The sequence below is a fragment of the Tenrec ecaudatus genome, chromosome 3 (genome assembly GCF_050624435.1).
Source record: "Tenrec ecaudatus isolate mTenEca1 chromosome 3, mTenEca1.hap1, whole genome shotgun sequence".
NCBI lineage: Eukaryota > Metazoa > Chordata > Mammalia > Afrosoricida > Tenrecidae > Tenrec > Tenrec ecaudatus.
The window spans coordinates 95,869,141-95,877,036 of NC_134532.1; positions in this window are offsets into that span (position 1 = coordinate 95,869,141).

Consider the following 7,896-nt stretch of genomic DNA (forward strand, 5'->3'; position numbering starts at 1 on the left):
TTTATGATGATGGCAACTAGTGATCCTGTTGTGAATTTTTTTGTTCTCTTTTCATTCAATTATAAACTATATATATATTAATTGGGGGTTATACATATATCATAGCATTCCATAATTCAAGCACATCAAGCAGTATTGTACAATTGCTACCACAATAGGTTTCCAAACATTTTCCTTCCTGGACTCCTTGACATCATCCCCATTTTATCCCACCCCATCACTGTGCCCCTGCCCCCCTAGAAACCCATTTTCTACTTGCTTTCCCTATAGGTTCATCAATCCTGGGTTTTATATACCGAAAAACAGAATTGTCATCTATATTGAAGGCTGCAATCCTTGATCTTCATTAGCAAGTTCTTCAAGTCCCCCCTCGTTTTCAGCAGGCAAGGCTGTATCATCTGCATATTAAAGTTTGTTAATAAGCCTTGTCCACTTTTTTTGTGACCTTGCATTAATACTGTGCTAGTTTTTTTTGTTTGTTTTCCATATTTTTATTTTGGTGAAAATATGCAGCAGAACATACACTCGTTTGTCCGTTTCTGCTCATTACTCATCTTCAAATGAGCTTATTTCCCTGAATCTGCAATTATGCAAAGCTCTTTGGTGGGGAGGGTGCAGTCTCCTTTTCTAGGCTAACCACTCCTCTCTGCTCCTGGAGAGAGACAGATAGACTTCCCTCGACAGGGATGACCTTTCTGTGGGACTATCTAGGAGCCCTGGTGGGGTCATGGTGAAGGGTTGGGTTGCTAACCACAAGGTCAGCGGTTGGAAACCACTAGGAGCTCCTGGGAGCAAAGCTTTCTACTCCTGTAACGAGTTACAGTCCAGAAACGCATCCATTGAGGCAGTTCTACCCTGGCTTATAGGGTCACCGTGAGCCCAAGTCAACTCAGTGGCAATGAGTCTGGTTTTGGGTGTGCTTCTGAATAGACCAATCGATTCTTCTGGGCCTGCCCAGATCAAAGAAGGTTTCTGCTGCAAGTCTAACTCTGTACCATCGTCACACTTGCTGTTGAAGATGTGTGAATGGGTTCAGTGGGGTTAGGTTAAGTTATGGTAACAAATGACCCCAGTGTTTGAGAGGCTTACCACTCACTCCTTTGACGGTCACTGAAGGTGATCGTGAATTGACTGTGATTCTGCAGCCCCGTCTCTTTCCTCAGACCCCTAGTCTGAAGGCTTCTCCCTGCCGTGGACATTTCTGGCCGTGCAGCAGAGGGCAAAGAGAGATGGGAGAGTGTGTAATTACTCTTGAAAGCCTGTGCTCCTAAGTGGTACCTGCCACTGACGCTCACATGCTATTAATCCCCAGCAAACCCCGCAGACCTGAGGCCACGGGGAGGAGGGAGGTCAAGCTGTAACAAATCAAGCATCATTGGGAAGGGCCAGAGAGATGAGGTGGTAGAAACCGGACAAATAATAGCATCTATCCAACGGAGAGGGAAGCCGGTGGAACAGTGGTGTGGGAAGTGGAGTTGCTTAATCTGGCTCTTTACCCCTGCCTCTGTTAACTCCCACCGGAGGATTGGGTGGGGGGCATGCAAATAAAGACATGTGAAACACTAACACAGTAGAAGGGATTCATCCGTTTGCGGGGCCACTGCCCTGGTTATCATGGTGAGCCATCTTAGAGAAGTCCCAGGACCATCAAGGACGAGGGGCCGCCTGTGAGCACGGGTGAGACCTCTCTCTATGAAGTGACAGAGGCTTAGGCACGGAGACCATGTGATGGAGCGCAGGGGCCAAGACAAGACAAGACAGCAAGGAAGCCAGGAGAAGAACCAAGGAGCAACAGGAAGATTATGGGCTTGGGAGGCATGGTGACAGGTGGGCTTCCTGCCCCGTGAAGGTAGAGGACACGAAAGGAACCATGGGGCTGAGAGACTGAGGAGCAGAGGATTGGCTTTCTTGTCTGTGAATCAGTGACTGTATTTTACTGCTTACTGATCCTGACCTGGGGTAACCTGGTAACTTCCCTCACCCCATCCTAATTGTGAGTTGTATCTGTGCATTCTGCGTGGGCACTGTGGCACACAGCAACAAGGAGATGTCCTGAGAGAAATGGTCATTATCAGAATGGACAAAGAAAGACGGAGTGGGGAGTAACCTTTGACCTCTGCCTTGGGCCAAATGGTCCTGGGTGGGTGTGAAATTGCATTCTCTTCCTTAGAAATTTGCCGGGTGAGTTCTACTCTGGCCTGCAGAGTCGCTGGTGTGGGATTGGCGTCCAGGACCAGGGGTTGGTTTGGGGGCTGGGGTAGGGGGTACCTTTGACTTTGACTCTCCGGGAGGTGCCTGTCTCCTTGAGGAAGTACGTTTCTGCTGGCTCTCACCTCTTCCTCCTACCCTGGGCGCTCTCGCTTCCCACCCAGCTCCCCCTCCTGCCCCCAGCCTCAGCTGCACTTGGTGATTTTGTGGCCTCTGACGCTCGTTGAAGTCTGGAGAATATACCTGTCTCCTAGTTTCACCAAAAACGTGCTGTGCTTTTTCTCTTTTTTTTCCTTTTTCCATTCGCCTTGTTGGTTTTGGATGATTTCCAGGAGGCTGAGGTCCGCAGCTGTGCTCACACAGAACACTCCCGGTCACTTGTTGACCTGCATTTCTTCGGCATGACAGGCCACAGCGCCATAGAGGAAATGCGTGCGCAGCTGTCTCTTGACTCCTGGGAATGACGGTACAAACACGTCCATGGCTTTGTTTGCCAACGCACACCTCTTCTTCCTTCCTTTCTTTTCGGGGAGTAGAACGGATGGTGACTTGCTCTTATTTGCGCATGGGGACACTTATGATTGGACACTACCACTGTCGGTCCCTGGTTACTCGATGGTACAGCTGCCCTTTTCCAGAAAAGGGACGAGCAGCATTCGGCCAGCCACATGCCCCCCTCTCTCTCTCGTGGTTTATCCGTCGGTTAGAGACTGGGTTATGCCACTGGGTTTGCATAGCTCACCTGGGCTGTCATAACACCTGCATGCCTTTCATAACACCATCCTCTGCCATTGAGCCCTGACTGCCAAGACGCTTCAGGCCATGACTCAACCTTTTGGATGTTACCTCTGAGGTTCCTCATTCCATCAACAAATATTTACCCTGCACCTAATTCCCCCAGGGGACCACCTTTCTCCCTCTATAACCACAAATAGACAGGTGTCCAAAGGGGGAGGGGAGCTAAGCTTGAATGGAAAGAAAGGTGACATATTTTCATCTCCAGGTCAACCTCCGAGAAGAGCGTGGGAGCATGGGAAGGGCAGAGGTGGATTTAGACAGACCAGCATTCCTCCGTCTTCCCCTCTCTTGGACACTTGCCCTGGTGCACTGGGGCTGCCATAGCAGCGATACCAGGGAGGGGCTTTAAAGAACAAAATACATACGTCCTCAAGATCTGATACTAAAAGTCCAAAAGAGGGTCTAGGCCATGTCAACTCCTCCCAGGGTCTCTCTCCTAACCTCCGGGGTCTCTAGTCATCATTAAATCACCTTTGCCTATAGAAGAGTCCTCCCTCAGCATCTGTCTCTCCTTCCACTGTGTGCCTTTGAGTCTGTCCAGATCTTAGCGTGCAGAAGTGATTAGGTTCAGGGCCTCATTAACATAAGAAAACAAGGTCAAATTCATATTTACAGATACAAAGATTAATTCAAACCAGAAACAGCAATAAAAAGATCACCAAGACATGCAAACAACCCAAATTACAACTAACAGATCATGATGATGAGCACGAGGCCACAGACCATGGCAGACAAAGTGATTTGATGCCGAAGTCTCCTTGTTTGTTGTCTCGGAACACCCCCTGTTCCTCCAGTGCACTCTGGAGACCCTTGGTGTTTGCGACGGCACCTTCGTGGGGCTGGAGAAGAATACTGAAAGGACCACAGATGGCTAAAAGGACAAACCTATCTGTCTTGTAAGAAGTATGGACCGAGGCAAGGATGGCAAGACTTAGCCTTACGTATTTTAGACATGCTGTCAGGACAGAGCAGCCCGTGGAGAAAGACTTCATTGTAAAGTGGAGGGGCAGTGGAAAAGAGGCAGGTCCTCGTGGAAATGGATGCACACAGCGGCTGCAACAATGGGCTGAAGCACAGGAGCGATTGTGAGTTGGTGCAGCGCCAGGCAGTGCTTCCGCTCTGCGGTGCACGTACTCACAGTGGGTCCGAACCAACTTGACGGCATCTGATAACAAGACACCTGACACTGAGCTAAGCTCCAGGTGCCAAACTTTTCTGTACTTCAAATAGCCAACCTAGTTTCAAATCTCAGATGTATCAAGTGGAGGAAATGATTTGTCCTCCTTCGAGAACATTCCCATTATAGTTAGGCTTCCTTCTGGGAGGTCGGGGAAGCCAAGGTGAGAGAAAGAAGAAGCTAGAGACGGCGGACACTCACATTAAAACCAAGGCTTGAATGGGAGCAGACAGTGTAAGTGAATGAAGGGGGTCTGGGGCAAAAAGAACTCAATGTTTTCAGTACATTTCCATCATGCCACAGACATACAGAAACAGAGAAGTCTCTCGCCTGGAAGAAAAGCAACAACACAGCCTTCGGATAAGTGACAACTCTACTCAGACTCCAGGTCAACTCCCTAGGACGGGGTGATGGCGCCTGGAATGTGGCTTATCTACAGAGGCAGCTGTGACCCAGCTTCACTGAACGCCACCGAGCAGCCCTACGGGCTCAGCATGGGCTGCTCTTGGGGTCTTTGCAAGGGGGAAAAAACCCTGTAAATCCTCAACATATAAATGTAAATCCTTGAAATGTAAAGTTCTTAACATAAAGTCCCCTTGCTTTATAAACACTGAAGATTTCATTTCAAAAAAATATTCTGTACATGCCCAAAGGAAGATCATGGGCCATCCACGTGGGACCTGGGCGCAGAGAGAAAGACACAGACTTCACATCAGTCTGTCTAGTCACAGGAGCAATTTCAGACACATCGAGAGTACTATTACTAATATTGCACAAAAATGCCTCTGGGTCCAGTCCCTTACAAGGATGGGGCAATGTAATTGGCTCTGGCCCCTTGGTGAGCAATTGGTAAAAATTATCTTCCGTCAAGATCAAATTAGGAAGCTGGCAGTCAGTCTCCACTTGCAAGAATTAGTTGACCACGGGGCAAAGGCTGGTTTTATTTTAGAAGAAAACCCACCATTTTTTATTTTCTTTTTATTTTATTTTTTATTTTTTTACCATTTTTTATTTTCTTCCAAAGACAAATAATCTGAGTTATAGTTTCTTGTGTGTCCTACACTGGGGGAAATCCTTGAACTTGAGAGCTCCAGCTAAGTGTATTGGACTATCTCCAAGGGATCAGCTGTCTTCAAGGGGATCTGCACCTCTTCTGCTGGGTCTCTCACTCAGCAGGCACCACCGTTTGCTGCTTGCAGACACGGTCTTGGGCCAATGCCTTAGAGGACGTCTTGGGAGCTCCTGCTGAGTTATACTGTTGTCTATGCAGGTCAGCACACTACGGTGTAAGCTTATCAAAGCCTGTTTTCTTTACATAATGTTGATAAAGCAGGGTTTTCTTTCACATAAGTACATCCTCTCGGCTGACTGTAGTGCTGTGGTGGTTATGCATTGCGCTGCCAACCGCCAGGGAAGCAGTGGGCTGGCCGCCACCATAAAGAGTGACCATCTCGGGAGACCACGGGGGCCGAGCCACCCTGTCCTATAGGGTCCTTGTGAGTCGGCATCGGCTCAATGGCAGAGAGTTTGGGTTTGCTTTTTTGCCTTTTTGTAACTCTCTACGTATATGTCTTCTAGTCTATATTAACTGGGTACTATTGACCTAATTGTTTTAATCCCCATAACTAGGGAAGGCTAACTTGTTTGTAAATAAGCGCTTTGACGATTTTAGGAGTTCAGTTACAGTAAGATGATGTTCTGTAGGAGTCGGACGGTCCAGATCAAATCTGAGTGCTGTTCTTAGATAAGGAAGAGACAGAGAGAGAAACAAAGGGATAGCAGACGTGGAAGATGCATCTCCAAGCCAAGGAATGCCTAGAGCTACTCGCAACTGGGAGAGACGAAAGGATCTTCCTCCAAGGACTTCAGAGGGACCCTGCTCTGACTCCCACATTGATTTGGACCCTTAGCCTGCAGAATTATGAGGCAATAATTTTTCCTTGTTAAAAATTTGGGGTACCTTGTTGTAGTAGTCAATGGAAAATAATGCACTAGAGGCTCACATCCCTTAGAATTTCTGTACAAAGAAGCCAATAATTTATAATTTTTAAAATGTAGTCATTTCTCGTTAACTTTATGGATGCTTACAACATAATAGTGAGTTTTATAGAACATGATTAAGAAACACCTTATCCCTCCATCAGTTAATACGGACCCAGCTCATGAGAGAGAGGCGGCAATGAACAAAAGAGGTAACTGTGATGCTCTGACAGAGTTATCGCCCAGGGAGTCAAACACATGGCTGGGGAGAGGAGGGAGAGAATCACTTTTGGAGGTTAGAAGCATTCTTAAGTTTTGGAATTTAGAAGTATTCTTTTTCTTTAAAATAATTTTATTGGGTGCTCATACAATTCTTATCACAATCTATACATACATTCATTGTGTCAAGCACATTTGTAAATTTGTTGCCCTCATCATTCTCAAAACATTTATTTTCTACTTGAGCCTTTAATATTAGCTCCTCATTTTCCCCCTTCCTCCCCACCACCCCTTTCCTCACGAACCCTTCATAATTCATAAATTATTATTTTGTCATATATTATACTGTCTGGCATCTTCCTTCACCCACTTTTCTGTTGTGCATCCCCCAGGGAAAAGGTTATATGTAGATCCTTGTAATCGGTTCCTCCTTTCTACCCCACCTTCCCTCCACCCTCCCGATATCACCACTATCACCACTGGTCCTGAAGGCATCATCCATCCTGGATTCCCTGTGTTTCCAGTTCCTATCTGTACCATTGTACATCCTCTGGTCTAGCCAGATTTGTAAGGTAGAATTGAGATCATGATAGTGGGGGAGGAAGCATTTAAGAACTAGAGGAAAGTTGTATGTTTCATCATTGCTACATTGTACCCTGACTGGCTCCTCTGCTCCCCGCAATCCTTCAGTAAGGGGATGTCCAGTTGCCTACAGATGGGCTTTGGGTCTCCACTCTGCACTCACCCTCATTTACAATGATATGATCTTTTCGTTCTTTGATGCCTGATACCTGATCCCTTTGACACCTCGTTGTCACACAGGCTGGTGTGTAGACGCATTCTCGTTTCCTCTAAAGTTCTCAAATTCAATCTCAAGATAGCCTTAGAGAAGAGAGCTCCTTTCAACCTAGGACATTGTATTTGTTTCCTCCAAAACCAAACCAAACTCACTGCCATCAAGACGATGCTGACCCACATCGCCAGGGTAGAACTGCCCTTCTGAGTTTCCGAAAATGTAACACTTTACGGGAGTAGAAAGCCCTGTTGTTCCCCAAGAAGCAATTGATGGATTCATACAGGTGACCTTGCAGATTGCAGCCGAACTCATAACCCCTGGGCTGCCAGGGCTCCTCCATTAGTTTCCTAAAGCTGCCATAACAAAGTAGCACCAACTGGGTGGCTTCACACAACAGAAACTTATTCTCTCACATTTCAGAAATCCAAATTACAGTGTCAACAGGATTGGATCTTTCTGGAGGCTCTCAAGGGAAGCCAGCCATTCCTCATTCCTAGCTTCTGATGATGACCAGTAATCCCTGGTGCTGCTTGGTTTACAGATGTTTCACTCCAATTGAGGCTTCTGACTTCAAGTCACATCTTTTCTCTCCATGTCTCTGTGTGAGGTTGGTTTCTGTAGAGAAGCAAAGGCAGTGATACTTGTTAAGTGTATGCAAATAGAGAGAGATTTACCTCAAGAAATGGCATGCACATTGCAGAAGGAGGTGAGTCTAGTC